Below are 15,842 nucleotides of genomic sequence, written 5' to 3'. Positions count from 1 at the left end.
GTCGCGGCCCTGTCAGTCCCCGTATCATCCCCACGTGTCGTGGACGGGGAGGAGGGCTGAGCAGGGCACGTTGGTTGAAAAGGAGGTGGGGGATGAATCCTTCTCTTAAGAGGAGGGCTCCCAGAAGCGCCTGGCTCCGGGTCCCCCGTCGGGAGCGGTTCCTCCGTTGGTGGTAACGGCAGTCTCGTCCTCATCTCCGAGCATAAGGACTGTATAGCCAACAAAATGGCTGCCGAGTTGTCTTGCGGCACTGGTTGAGGGGGTTCCGATGGGCGATCAGGAGCCCCGTCGGCACCCTCGACGTTCTCGTCGTCTCCCACGTCGGGGTCCCTCCGGACAGGATGGTCTTCTTCCACGCCAGCGCCGTGGCCTAAGACTTCGATCAGCTCCTCCTCAGAGGTTGAGGCCGAATCCACGACAACCTCCTGCCCCCCCTTTTTCTTCTCCGTCGGAGGTTTCACGGGGGTCCTGTCGATGGGCATGAAAGAGGACTCCCTCCGCGGTGGCAGGGAGATTCTGGGCCCCGAGGTCGCCACCACTGGTGTAGCCTCCACAGGCTGAGCCAGGGCTGCCGCGACTGTCTCGATAGAGGCCTTGGCCGGATGGATCAAGGCTTTCACCACCTTAGGTGCGCTCACCGCCTTCTCCTTGGGGGGAGGGTCACCACCTCGCTCTCCCTCCGATGGGGCCTTCGAGCACGACCGGGGTCTCTCCAGGAGCTTCGCCGGGTCCTTGGCCTTCCTCTTACCCGAGCCAGAGCGTTGGCTCGTGGTTGATGGCGCCGGGGAGGATGCGCCCTGCCTGGCGCCCGTAGAGCCCGACCGTTCGGCGCTCCCGGTGCCAGCGGACTCACGGTGCTTGGCCTTCTGTTGGACCCCCGTCGCCGGGATGCCCTCAAAGGTCTTAGAAGACCGCTCGGACTTCTCGCCTGACGGGCTCTTCCCTTCCAGCCAGTTGGCGAGACGCTGATGGCGGTCCTTCATGGTCCGCTCCGACATATTGCCGCAAAACGCACAGTCCATCTCGACATGCGTCTTGTCTTCATGCAGGCAGTCAAGGCAAAGGGAGTGTTCGTCCTCCTTAAAGACATTCTGAAGCTGGCATCCAGGGCAGACCCTGAACAGCTTTCCGGGTGTCGAGCTTCCCTTCTCCTGGGCCATGCTCGAGAAGGGCCTGAGAAACTTCTGGAGTCCTCCAAAAGCGTGGCTTGACGAAATCTTCACCCTTGAGGGGCGTAGAAGAATCCGACACGGGTCCCCATTGATCGGATAAAGAAACGGTGGAGCTTGAGGCTCTTTTGACCGAAAAAGAGAACATTTTCCTAAGAAAAAGCGCGAAAAAAGCACTAACGCTCGAGAGCAATAGCACAAGGATCCCAACACTTGAACGTGCGGTAAAAATCTGAAGATGGCTGCCAGAGGCGGGGCTTAGGGAGATGGCAGTCATTGGCTGTGGTCCGTATGACGCAGAGATCAGTGATTGGTTACTACTTCTAAAGACAGATCAGAAACGAAACTGATACTGATTTTTCTTTACCGAGGATTCCCAGCCTGACGACGGGGAATATTCATGAGCATGTAAATCCATGTCAGACCCCATGCTGGAGAAATAAAAAGATGTACTTTTTTTTAAATGTTCATGAGCAGAATAGAAAGTTGCAGAGAGAAAACAGATTTGGCTGGGAGTGAGATGCTGGCCTCCCTGCCTGAGTGCAACAGGGGCGGACAGTGAGGGACTGGGGAGAGACTGCTAGGTAAGTCCATCAGAAACAAAGTTTGCAGCAGAAGGAAAGCACAGCTTTTCACTATCAGCTTGGTGACTGTCACCCAAAGTGGGGTGGGTGAGGAGACTTACCCTGAACCGATGTGGCAGTTTGTGTAAAGTACTTCCACCTTGAGGAAGGGATTCATAAACAATTGTTGAATTAACAAATGATAGCTTAAAAGAATGAATTGAGGCACCAGAGGTCTTAGCTAAAGAGATCACATCTAAGCGCTAAGACCTATGGGGATGAAGTCTCAAACCTAAAAAACTATAGGAACCGGCTTCGCGCCCATAGGCACTTGGTGCTTCAGCATGATGGCGAGAGAATGCTTTATGCCCCATCTCTTAGGAGTTCTTGACATTTCTGGTCATTGGTGGGAATGAATGGGGTATCTCATCACCAGAAACAGGATTCTGTTATCCAGGAGCGGGTCTGGATCGATCATTTTCCCAAGGTCTATGACCATGAGGTTTCATTATGTTTGGCTGTGGATATAATGCCCAGCTGGTCTCTTGAATTCAGTATCCTGGACCTTTGATTTCTGAATTGCTAATTAAGAAATCCTCAGCATCAAGAGCATCCGGCCCGAATGGCTTGAGTAATTAAATTCTTAAATTGGATCCACTCACCTGGGCGAAGGTTTTAAAACAGCTTTTTTATATCATTTTTCAGAAGAGAATCCCAGACTCTTGGAAACAATCCATAAATATACCTATCTTGGCTTCAAACTATCGCCCAATTAGGGATGTAACGGTATTACAGTTAAAGATACCGTGAACCACTTAATTGAACAATAATAACCGTCACATTGTTTATACTGATTTGGAAAGGCTGCATGCAGTAAGCAAGTGCTGCGCAGTCTTGGTCTTGCACTGTTGGATGTGCCGTCTGCCAAGTAGTTTCAGTTGGAGCAGTTTTTAATGCCATTCCATAAACCACACGTGCCTGACACAAAATCAATATGTTAGCAATAGAAAGAATAAATACAGTGCCAAGAAGGAAGAGAGTTTACTTTGGGTTGGCGACTTTGGGGTATATTTATAATGGATAATGTTTTCTAAACATATGACAATGGGGGATTTCCCTGGTTTGATCATTGAATTTACATATAATAAGTCACACTGCGAAATTTACTCATCTCTGTGGGTATTCCCTGCTGCCATACCAAAGGGTAACATGTCCGTGATTACTGAACACCTTTTGGCCCGCAAGTAAACTAAAGGCTGTAACGTAAAGAGAGTGTGTGTGCGTGTGTGTATGCGCACAAGTGTATACTACCATCAGACTCCATTGATCTGTGGCATGCAGGTTATCAAGATGGCAACATGTTCATCTTCACCAGTAGCCAGTGGGGGAGCTAAAAGCCTAAATGACCACTTAAGAAAAGCTATTCAGTTTGCTTTGCCAGTCGCAGCAGGACCCCCCACCCCCGCTCCTCCTCCTCCTCCTCCCCACACGTGTGTTTGTGTTTGGTGGAAGCAAGGGGTGGCATTTCAGTGGAAAGTATGTTGAAAAGCCCAATTCTGGCTCTGGGTGCCTGGTTTTGTTTGTGATGATAAATCTGACAATTTATGACCTTTTAGAAAATATTTGTTAAGATTAGTTACCTGCTATACCGCGATAACCATGATATACCGTCATTTGGCAAGAAGGTTATTGTATCGTCAAAAAACTAATACCGTGACACCCCTATGCCCAATCTCCCTGCTAGATGCCGATAGTAAAATCTTTTCGGGCATCATTCTAGGGGAATTAGAAGCCTGGGCTAAAACCAAGGGAATAATCCCAAAGCAGCAATCAGGCTTTAGAAAGGGCTGATCTACTTCATTGAATGGGCTAGTTTTGAACTGCCTCGCTACAAAGTTGTTCATGAAGGGCGTTCGTCCTTTTTGGAGCCTGGATTGACTTATCCCAGGCGTTTGATACAGTTGATAGGAAACTACTGTGGAAAAAATTTGATGCCTGGGGAATCCCCCCTAGTTTACTTTCTATTCTGAGAGAGTTGCATTCCAACAATTCTATGTGGGTCAGACTTGGTAGATCGGGCTTGCTCTCAATCAGGATAGCTAGAGGAGTATGACAAGGCTGTCTATTAGCCCCTCTGCTTATCATCCTTTTTATGGCGGATATAGCTATTTGGCTGCAGGATATTGGCTTAATATCTCCATTTATTGGCAATGCAAAAGTAGATTGGTTAGCTTATGCGGATGACATAGTAGTCCTGGATTACTCGCAAGTTGGGCCGCAACGTCTTTGGTCCGCATTAGAATCCTATGCCAGGGTTAACAATTTAAACATTAATCCCACAAAGTTCAGGATCTTATTTAAGAGACCAAATAAAATAGTGAAGACCTATGCCTGGAACTTGGATCATTCATTAGTAGAGGTGGTCTCAGAATTAACTTATTTGGGAGCCACATAAAGATCTTTTCCAACAAAGAATAGATTGCTGTTATCCATTGATCTAAAGCTAGTGAAATGAGGTGCACAGATGAAAAAAATCAATTCGAAGTTTGGTAAATTTTCTATTCTTCCACTCCTAAGATTTTACATAGGAAAGGTAGTGCCCATTATCTTATATGGCTTGGACTACAACCCCATAGCTATGGAGAGAGACTGGGATATAATAGAAGCTAGGATTTGAAAACGTACTTTGGGTTTACCGGACTGTGTACCTATTGTTTCTTTGAGATATGAACTGGGTCTTCCATCACTTAAATCATGGCTGGAATGGAAGTGGTTGGCTCTTTACAGATCAATCTTAGATCCTCCAAATAATTCCCTTTTTGAGGAAACAGCCTTCGAGCTGCAATTGGGTAACAATGGTTTTCTGTTTAGATTTGGGCAAAAATGTTTGGAAATATTGACTGGATGTGATTGTGATGTTGAGTTGCTTCTTCAGAACCCACTAAAGGGGAAAGAAAAATTGAAATTGGGTGATTGGATAGGCACAATTAATAATATGCGAAAAGCTAAAAGATCAGCCTCCTTGAAGGTGTTGGATAAACGACTGTCATTTGTTCTGGCCGATCTAAAAAAGTCCCCAAGCCCAATGTTCAGATCTTTGAGATTTCGGTTAAACCTACTCCCCCACTCTAGAAATACTAGCTACTAGAGACAAGGAAGGGGGGACTCTACCAATCTGACAGGTATCCTAGCAACCAAGTCCAGACTATCAAACCTCTATTATCCAACTGTTCTGGGACTTGGACTATGAGGACTGGTCACTTTCGTAGATTTGTTCATGAGTCGAGACTTAATATTGGCGATTTCTGGGCGAGATTATCCTCTAGCAATGAGATTGAGGTGGGAAGAGTTTTACAGGAACTAGAATTAATAACAGACTGAGTTATCAGGGTTGTTTTGAACTTCCTTTTTTCTCTCTCTCTTTTTTTGCTCTGAATTGTAGTGATTAATGTTTTGTTTAATTTTGTATTCAGAGTTTGTATAGTGATTGTTGATGAATTTATATTGTTTTATCTTTGGCTACTGCACAATAAATAAAAATAAAAAAAAGGAAGGGATTCATCCAACCACAGACTGGTGGAGTCATCACCCATCAACCACACAGTTCAAATGAAAGGTATAAGAGATACAACCACATTAGTACCATAGACCAATCTCTGACTGGGGTAATACAGATTGGGCAGTCAGAAATATTCCTACAGGGCATACTTCAGAATAATGTGGTATCATACGCATTTAACAACAAAAAAGGTGTTTATTTCTACAGCAAAAAAGAAACCCAGATTACCAGCAAAAAGGGTAAAAAGCACTTTACCACAACAACTGCACAAGAAAGGAAACCGATGGAAAGATGGTGAACTATCATAGTACATGAGTATTTTAGTACTGGAGGCGATGTATGCATGTGGGTTAGGTGTTACAGGTGGCACACGCTGCTTGGAGTTGAACCAAGTCTGCCTTTCCTTGCAACCATTGAAGGAGGAGCTTCCTTCTGGCAGCAACAGCACAAGATTGAAAAACCCACTGGATGCGCAGAGTGCGCGCAGTGTTTGGTGTGAGGTGGAAGCGCAGTGGCAAAATCTCCAGAGGTAGCCTGGCTCCCGAAATGTAAAAGCCATAAACTGCCCTAGCTTGTACACAGCAAATTTCATGTGATTCATCGTCAAAGTCTTGCCTGCCCAATATGCTCTGCTGAAATAACGTGACTCTCCAAATCCTACTCATCCCCCCTGTCGCTACCACAATCGATTACTAACAGTTCATTCTTTCAACCTTTGATGAAAGCAGCATATTGGCTCCCCTGTGTCCAGTTCAAGTTCGCTCCCTAGGGCTTGAACTTGGCGGCAGTCTCTGCTAAAAGTCGGTCGACTCCCAATTTGACCAACGAAAAAGGCCCGCATCACACGTCTAACACTGCTAAAAGGGAAGTCTTGAGGAAGCAACTCAAACAACAGTCGGGGTATGCAACTGACACAAATAGACAAAGAAGCAACGTGTAGGATGATGCAGGGTCAAGATGCACGAACCAACATCATGGAATACAAGAGGTTTTGCCCATTTATTTCAAGAAGGAAAATCTCAAGACATTAAAAGTCTGTTCATCTGTCTGCAAGAAACTTGCCTCAGAAAGACGCCATCCTGTGACGGCTACACAATCTACTTAAATGAGGCCGGTAAAAATCAAACTGGCCGTCCTTTCTCTGGATTACTCGCAATGATAAAAAATTCCTCAGGCTGGGAAGTGATTGGAATCCAAAATCCTAACTTATTCATACAAGCGATCACGCTTCGATCTTCAACGTACGACCAACTGGGAAATACACAAAAGCAACTTCTTTTGTTATTAAACACCTACTGGAACACAGCAATGATTTCAGACGCAGAATACTTGGCGTCTGTAACTACGCAAATAGATAGCTGTTATGCAACATTCGACGAGCCATTTATACTAGTCTGTGGTGATTTAAACTACATGTGGTTCGACAAAATAAAAGAACGCAACTCAAATGACATACAAGAGATCCCAACCGAAACTTCTGATCGTGGCACAAAATGGGCTTACGAACTAACAACACGCAATTGCGTACTGCTGAATGGATGCACCAGAGGTGATATTCCTGCAGCCGCAACGTGGCATCGAGGCGATATAAATAAAACCCTAGACTACATCTGGGTGTCTGAGAACTTACATGCTTTAATCTCAGATTTACACGTGAAAAAATCCACCATAAGTGACCACAATGTACTCATTCTATCTTGGCATACACATAACACAGGAAACCAGTTAAGTTATACCGCACAATTGGACATCAATAATACCCAAAACCGACTGCGAATAAACAGCAAGCAGATCAATATATTGACAATGGATTTCATTTATACATGTTCCATCAAGCAACATGTAGAATATGCATCTCTATTAAAACAGTTTATTAGTTCAAACAAGACGACGATTAGAGATTACACCCATCCGTTTAGTCCTGAATTATGTGAAGCAAAAAAATCATTAGCGAAAGATTTGAAAAAATTGAAGGAAATTGGCAGCATTAATTTGTTACAGCAAATAGCCACAAGGCGTCAACAATACCGAAAATGGATAAAGTCCTTTAACATCATACGAGATCAGGAACAAGCGGAATTAATGTTGCGCCTATTAATTCAAAAAGACAGCTCAAATATATGGAAAATCATAAATAGTGGCCATCTAAAACAAATAAACTACCTAGCAAATGGCGTGAACGCTGCCACTTGGGTAAAACATTATAACGCGGTATTCAACACTGACTATGCTGTTGGGTGTCCTGACCCACGTTTGAGCTATCATGCTGCAACATTTGGTGCTGTGGGCTTAGAAAATCCAAGATGGCCAAAAAGCCCACATGTGCGCCTGAATCCAGGAGAACCACGCAGTTTGTGCGCACACCAAAATGGTTGCCTAACTTGCCACCCACCAGTGCGAGCAGGATGGGCCGGGGTGCCATGAGTGAAATGTGTGCCAAAGGAAAAACCGCACTTTAAAAATCACCTTTTGTTTCTCTGAATGTCAGCTCAAGAAGCCTATTTTCAAACATTGCAACACATCCAAAAATCTCACTGAACACCAGCGGACATCTGGCAAAATGAAGTATGTATGCATACTAAATCTGGGAAGATGAAGAGCCCAAAACAATGTTCATAACAAAACTGGCTGAGCTATGCATGTTAGCAGTCTAACTGAAACTGGATTAAAACCACCAAAATCGAAATGGTTAAATTAACTGAGTGACCTACTTTTGAGTGTCACATAGTTTGTAACTGTTAAAATGTCATAGTTTTGAACTTAGAATCAGCATTCTAGCTGCATATGTAAAAATTGTCTTGCCTTAAACTGGGGAACAAAACGTGACATTTTACCTGAAACCTGGCTTAAGGAAATTGGAATTCTGCCAGACAGCTACCCCCGACAGGAGTGGGGGCTTGCCCAACAAATGCATTCCCAGGCCTGGCAGCATTCTGTTGCTCCTGCCAAAAGGAGGTCACACACTCTCTGATTGAATTACCAGGGGATTGCAAGAAACTAAAGCAAGGGCCCAGGCAGATGGTTTATTAGGGTGGTCGTAAATGGCTTCCTTTTGAACAAAGCCCTGCCTTGACTCAGGCAGATGGTTTATTGGGGGGACCGTAAAACAGCTTCCTCTTGGCAGAAGCTGGGAGGGGCAGGGTCTCTGAGCTTGGCAGAAACTGGATAAACGGTTTCTATACCATGTGACCTGAAAAGACACACCCCTGTTGGCCAGAATATGATTCTAAGAAAGATGTATAACTCACAGTGCGGACTTGTCAAAATTATTTAAATGATACCATAATTCTTGTGATTTTTCGGTGCACGTTTTAAGACGGGTTGGGAATTTGTGTGATGTTCTGGGGCAAAACCCCGCTATTTATTGACACCACAGACTCTGTGTTTAAGCTAGAGACATGGGAATTTACTAGAGTATGTATGGACAGGCCGTGTACATGTGTATAATTTTTAATGAAAAACCAATGTTGCAAAACCAGTTAAAAAAAGCAAAATGTTGCCAGTTCTGAAAGCGAGCTCTTAGAAACATCAGAGTTTGAACAGAGTATACCTCATGTGATCCGTGATGGGTGCATGTAATTTCAAACCACTGTGTATCTATGAAATATGTCTTTAGGTCAAATATAGATTTGTGTGTAATTTGACAGGGGAGTGTCGTTTCTGCAAGCCATTAAACGACATCATTCTGACACACAATCCTGTTCTCCAGTGAGAACGCAAATAATTCTCCAACCTATCAGAACTCTGAAGGGGTTGGGCCTAGAAAGCTAGCCTCTCCACCCACTTTCAAAACACATAAAAAGAGACTGCTGGGACAGGTAGAGACATTCAATTCCATTTGCTGCGGAGCATGCTGACCGACGACTTCACATCCAGAGATCCTACACTTAGACTTCCAAGCTAAACAGAGACTTCAGAACTTTGAACCAAGAAGGCCCACTGCAAGCAAAAGTATTTGTCAGCAGGCCCAAAAATCATTTGCAGACTATCAACAGCCGGGCGAGCTGTTTGAATTCCCTACCTAGAACATTGCTGTGTCCGGAGAAAGCGGGACTAGGAGCCGTGCAGACCGGTGCTAGACCAGACCAGCAGAACCCAAGATCCAGGAGCAGTGCCGGTGACCCAGAAAGCAGAGCTGTACTCGGAACCGGGGACGAGATCGCTGTGAAGTGCTGTGCGCAGTGACCGGATCCGTGACAAAGTCGCCTTCCTGTCCAAAATCTCTTGTGAGTACTCAGCACGTGTGAAAACAGCAGCTTCCTTGCTTTCCTTTGCCAAAAATTCGTTTAACCTGCTAGTTACTCCTAGATCCTTGCTAAAGTGAGCCTGAACTCATCCCAAGTATATTTCACTCACTCTGAACCTCCTAAAGGGAATTAAAACCATTTTCAGCATATTCCTCACTTCATTGCCAGCACATATAAAAGCATTTTGGGCCTGTGTTTCAAACTTCTGTAGTCTAAGCTTGCTGGGGTGAACTGAATTACATTTGATTGCATTTCTAAGAACTGTGTGCTCTCCTCTTCATTTCCTTACATTGCATAAGGGGGGGGGGGGGGTGGATTGCCAGAGAAAAGTGATTACATTGTTTTGTTGAAATCATATTGAGTATTTTCTGTATTGCATTTTCATTCAACATTGCATCCATCTGAAACTAGATAAAGCATTCTCTATGACCTTATTCTTCTGTTCCTATTCCCAAGCGTGCTACCTCATCCTTTATACTACTCCTGGGTAATCAAATCAGTTTATTAGTAGAACATTACCCATTGTTGTTAACCGCTCATGTTCTGAAGTGTGATATTAATTATTAATTTATTATAAAGTGTGATATATATATATTGTTTACATTCTCAAATAAACCGTTTAAACTTGCAAAACAGAACTACTTCTTGGCTCAGTGGGGTCAGGGGGGTTCCAAGAGAGGGGTGTTATATAGGGATAGTCATCCAGAACTCATGAACTGGACATAAAGATACATCAATAAGGGTTTCCATTCAGTATCCCAGACTAGGCATTGACTTAGCTGTAGTGCTGGATTGAATCCTCTTACAATGCCGATAGCCTTCCAAAGTCGACACTGGAAGAGTGCAACTGGGATGTCATTGAATCAGTTGGGGAAATTAAAAAAGCAATTCAAAATCTGAAATCACCACGAGCTGCAGGCCCTGACGGGATCTCCAATGTCATGCTAAAAACGAATAAAGAAAATTGGGCACAATTCATCAAAGTCTTATTTGACCAAATTGCCCAAACATCAAAAATCCCTGATTCTTGGACTAAAGCGATCATTGTCCCGGTGTTTAAAAGAGGAAATCGAGAAGACCCAGCTAACTATCTGCCCATAGCGCTGTTGGATACTATGGGGAAGATATTTGCCACATTCCTGCAAAGAAAAATCTCGAAATGGGCAGAATATAATATGATCTACGACGTGAGACAAAATGGGTTTACTAAAGGAGTTGGTGTAGAACTCAATCTGCTGCTATTAAATCTGGCTAAACTAGATGCTTTAAAACCCCAAAAAAGATTGTTTTTAGCTTTTATTGATCTAAAACAAGCATTTGATAGCATCAATCGCAACCTCCTGTGGCAAAAACTAAAGACGTGAGGTTGCCCAAATGAGTTATTATCACCGCTGATGGCAGTACACGCTAATACTAGCATTCGCGTGCGCCTAAATGCAGAAGGCGAATTATCAGATGAAATAAAAACTACAAAGGGTGTAAAACAGGGTTGCCCTCTTGCAGCCTTGTTTAAACTTTTCATTGCCGACTTGCCTGAGGCAAGTTCACAAACATGGTGCTTTCCTCCCAAAGTAAACGGATCTCACGTAAGCCACATAATCTATGCAAATGACGTAGTGTTGCTCGATAGCACTGAAATAGGCTTACAAAGATCGCTGTCAGCTCTACAGACCTACTTAACGGCTAATCACCTAATGATAAACGTGAAAAAATCTCAAGTTTGGACAGAAAACTAAATAAAAAGTGAGTTTCAAGTGGAAAATAGACAATGAGATCCTGTCCAGAACAGATGCCATTCGATACCTGGGCGTCTCCTTTAATATCTCGATCAGAGAAGGGAGTTGGACCAATGAAATCCACTCTCGTATGCGAATGTTTGCCTTGCAAGGACGAAAACTGCACATAAATTATGGAAAATTCTCACTTCAACCTATAGTGACCTTTTACTTGCAAAAAGTGACACCAGCAGTATGTTTTGGCAGCGAAACAGAGTGGAACATCAGCGCACATTTTTGGACACAACTAGAGGGCTGCTTCTGGCGCAAAGTTCTCCATCTGCCGCAATGCGTCTCAATGGTGGCATTGAGGCACGAATTGGGTCTGGATTCTCTACATAGCATAGTATTGTGGAAATCTATAGCACTTCTAAGGAAAATGAGAATATCGCCAGCATGTAAGGCATACTCTATTCTGGCCAATAAGAACCAGGACACATCTGCCGTATTAATAAACAGCTGGTAAGAGAAATTATTAGACATCTTAGAAGAAGCGAACATAAAAATGTCCTTGGTCATAAAGATACCGCAACTGGTAAAAAATACATTCAAACAATGGAAGTGGATAAAAAATGCGGAAAAACGTGTCATGTTAGCTTCAGCAATAGATTTAAGCCTGAGCGTGCAAAAAATGGGTGTACTGCCAAAGTATTTGGCTAGATTTCCATCCAATTACCACCGGAATCAGTTCTTGCGCCTACGCCTTAATCTTTATAATACAAAGGAGCGGCTGATGAAAATAAAAGACTCTACGACTATGAACGACAAATGTCGCTTTTGCCAGAAGGAGCTTGAATCCACTAAACATCTAATAATTGAGTGTCCGCAGATCACCGGCCAACGTTCCTTGCATCTAGAACGTTATGCCCCTAAAAACGGTAACATGGTTGAATGGTGGACCCATTCGATAATGGGAACAAATGTGCAGCTAACTTGTGGTGTAATTAACTTTATGGACATGATATTACCACAAACGTTGAAATTACTGGAACTCTCAGATAATACTACTAACACAACTACAGAACTGTAGATTATCCCACATCTGCATAACTCCAGATGTGAAATGCATAATGATGTGGGACAGGGGATTGGGAATGACAAAAAGTTTGTTTTCTTTTACAAAACTAAAAGTCTATAAATAAAAAATAAATAAAAAAGTCGGTAGTCGTTCTAAACGCAGCCTGGGCACAACAAACACACTGTGCACGAACACAACGACAGTGCAAAGCAATGAAGCACGCAACCATCAGGAAATATGGTTTGCGCAGTGCCTCTTCACGCCTCTCAAAAAGGTCAAGAAGCCTGTATACTAAAGTTAAAATGCGAAAAGAAAGTCAGAGCCGACTAAGTGGCAGACACACATCCTCCTATTACAGTGTTTTAAACATCATACCTGCTCCGATTCAGGATTGTAGCCCAGCAAAAATAACTACCCCCCTCTAGCCCCTGAAATGGAACACTCTTCACCTATTATTGGCAACAACCAGTCACTTTGAAAATGTGCTTGGGTCTCCAGCAGGATTCATTGGGGAATCACTAATAACTTGAGGGGTCTGTCCCCAGATCTTACAAGATGTGTCTCAACCTCCGACTGTGAATTCTAAGAGCAGCGATAGTGAAAGTGAACCGGAATGTCCCACCGTTTGCAGCAATAGCAGCACTGAAAATAACAGAACTTGTATCTAGGCTAGATGCAATTGCCTCTAGTGTAGAGGCTATGATGATCGTGTGCTCCACCATCGCACAGGAACAGAAGGAATCCAAACAGACTATAGCGAAGGTGGTTGAAATAATCTTGAGAACACTGCTCACCTGCAATCAGGCCTCTCTCCAAATATTGTAGGGAAAAATGCCACTCCATCTGACCATGAAAGCATTGTAACACGCATACCCCAAACTTCGCTCACTGGAAACCACTCGAATCAGTGTAGCCAGCAAGAGGCAGATTACATTGACTTACAAGCACTTGAAGATGGTGATTGTGAAGACATGATGATCCTACCTGTTCCTATCGCTACAACAACAGAAGTCTGACCACTGGCCTGAACATGCAGAGAAGAAAAGGCAAAGTCAAAATGCAGAAAAATAAGGGCAAGGCTGGAAACTGTATGCATGTTGACAAGGCTGGATCATCTGAAATCAGTTGTCTTTGCACACATTCCAAAAAGCTCATGGCACCCAAGACCATAGTGTCGGGCACCCCAAGCAATGGCACGGTCAGACGGGTTCCATTGCAAGGGCCACTGGACCATTGGCTTGAAGCACTGGAACTGCAAGAGGCAAAAGCCGTGGCTCTGACTAAGCCTAAAAGCATTCCTAGAAATGCAGCCACACCGGGCAGTAAGAGTGGATAAACCAAAAACTAAATTCTATTCTATAGAATTTTTCTATAGCACCAACAGGCCCAAAGGCCTCAGTGAACTCAAAAGACATACAACAAAAACACATGTAACCCTACAAAGGAAACAGCCTTGGTGCATTTAATAACTTAAGCATTTAATTTAATTGGAGCACATTACTGCGACAGGACACTCTGGCAGAAATTAATCCCCAAAGCTGTCACTTAACCAGGATGTGACCAAAAAGGAGAATAAAGAAGGCTCGACTGAAATGATCAGGAAAATCTTCACGAAAGACAAAAAGGCAAGCGCTTTAGGAAAACGGGCAAAACTTATCCAACAAATTGTAGCCCTTTCCTAAATTGGAAGGTTGCTATGGAGCTCTTCTCTCAGATCAACCAACTGACCATAATAAACTCTTGACATTACCAGAATTGATTTACCGAAGGTTGACAGTGCCACAAACTTGGTGATCATTGAATCTGTTTCGCCCCTGATGGTGGCACTGCTGAAAGAAAATTCTCCTGAATTGGAAAATGTTGGATTCAAGTTGACAGCCTGCATAAAACCACCAGTTTGGCAAACAAATATAGCGGTGCATACATCTCAGCAAGCTGTAGCAAAAGCATACACCCGAATAAAAAAAAAAAAAATCATAGCACTGAACGTGACTCGTTATTTGTACCCAGCTTTAGCCCACTGGATCACTACCGAGCAAATCTGGCTGAGAAATTGATCTGCGAAGCAGTTATGCCTAACATCTGATAAAAAGCCCCCAAAACAGCTATATCATGGATATCGAGGAATACTAGAGGATACAGTTAATTGTTCGCTCAACAAAGGGGTTTACCTTGCTTAGCATCATCCGATATTTTCTTACTACAGGAAACTTGGCTGATGGGAACATTTTGCATCAATGGTTATAATATACTCTGCAGCCCGGCATAAAATCTGTATAGAGGCCGGCTGAGTGGTGGGTTGGCAATAGGTGCCCGCTCAAGCATATTACAAGAACCAGTTTGCCCTGATCTGGTGCCTCCGTTTATTATGTCAGCCTCTTTGCTCATTCCAGACTCCAGCGAAGGAACATTGCTGATAAATGTTTATGAACCTCTAGATAACAAGAACACATGTAAAAATCCTACACACAATTTCAGACACCATATTAGAATAGTATATTAAGCACTCTTCATCGCTGCAGACCTAGAAGTCCATGATCTACATCTTGATGGGCATTGGACACAGATATGGAAATGAAGCAGTCTTGAATTATTTAGAGGCAGTGACATTGCCCGCGGATGGTTGAATCTCCTGAGAGAATGATCTTACTCGTCTCACCCAGTAAAATTCCTGAGCTCTCTGAGGCGAACTATACTTGTACAAACAGCCGCTCCACATCTTATTTGAATTATGTATTAGTAAACCAAAAAATGACCATAGCCTGTGGCCGGTTAGGAATAACCCATAATGGCCTTAGGGATCATGCCATTTTCCGATGGACTACTAAAATGGGATGCTCGAACATGATTGCATATATCCCCACAGTGCAGATACCTGCGCAGGCACAGCACACTAAGTTCCCCAACCCGCACTGGCCGCCAAACAAATTCTAGAAAATGTTTACAGGCCAGCATTCTGTCCTTAAAACCTCGCTTAGAGCAAGTCACACACATTAGCGACCCTACCACCTTGATTGATGGATACAACCAAACCCCGACCACTGCCATTGACACGGTTGACCCGCTGACCAATCTGAAACCAAACCCTATGCGCAGGTCAACAAAATCCAGCAAAAGAAAAATACATTGCCTGCTCCCAACAACCTTCTTGACCTGAAACCCCAAGCCAACAAGCCCAACGTCCCTCTATATCAGTTCAAACCGGTCTCAGAAAGTGATGTCGGAACAATAATGAAGGGTCTCAAACCGTCCAGATGTCAAGGAGATATCTGCCCTGCTCCAGTCATCAAAGACTGCGCAGAAGCTCTAGCACCATTAATTTTCTCCCTCACCAATGTCTCCTTCTCCACAGGCATTGTGCCAGCTAACTTAAAAGATGCCTGGGTTCTAACACTCCTAAAAAAGCCCACACTAGACCCAGATATCCCTACCAACTACCGCCACATCACCACAGTACCATTCGTATTGAAGATATTGGACAGAGCAGCCTATCTGCAGGTCCAACAACACC

The 15,842-nt window shown here is 43.8% G+C and overlaps 1 protein-coding gene across 8 annotated transcripts in view; it reads right to left on the bottom strand.

Moving 5' to 3' along the window:
* Window positions 1-15,842, bottom strand: part of ABI1 (abl interactor 1) — an 816,248-nt gene that overhangs the window by 220,027 nt on the left and 580,379 nt on the right. The window lies entirely within an intron of this gene.

The sequence above is a fragment of the Ambystoma mexicanum genome, chromosome 2q (genome assembly GCF_040938575.1).
Source record: "Ambystoma mexicanum isolate Mex_15411 chromosome 2q, UKY_AmexF1_1, whole genome shotgun sequence".
NCBI lineage: Eukaryota > Metazoa > Chordata > Amphibia > Caudata > Ambystomatidae > Ambystoma > Ambystoma mexicanum.
The sequence above is the reverse complement of the archived record's forward strand: the minus strand, read 5'-3'. Positions and strand labels throughout refer to the sequence as shown.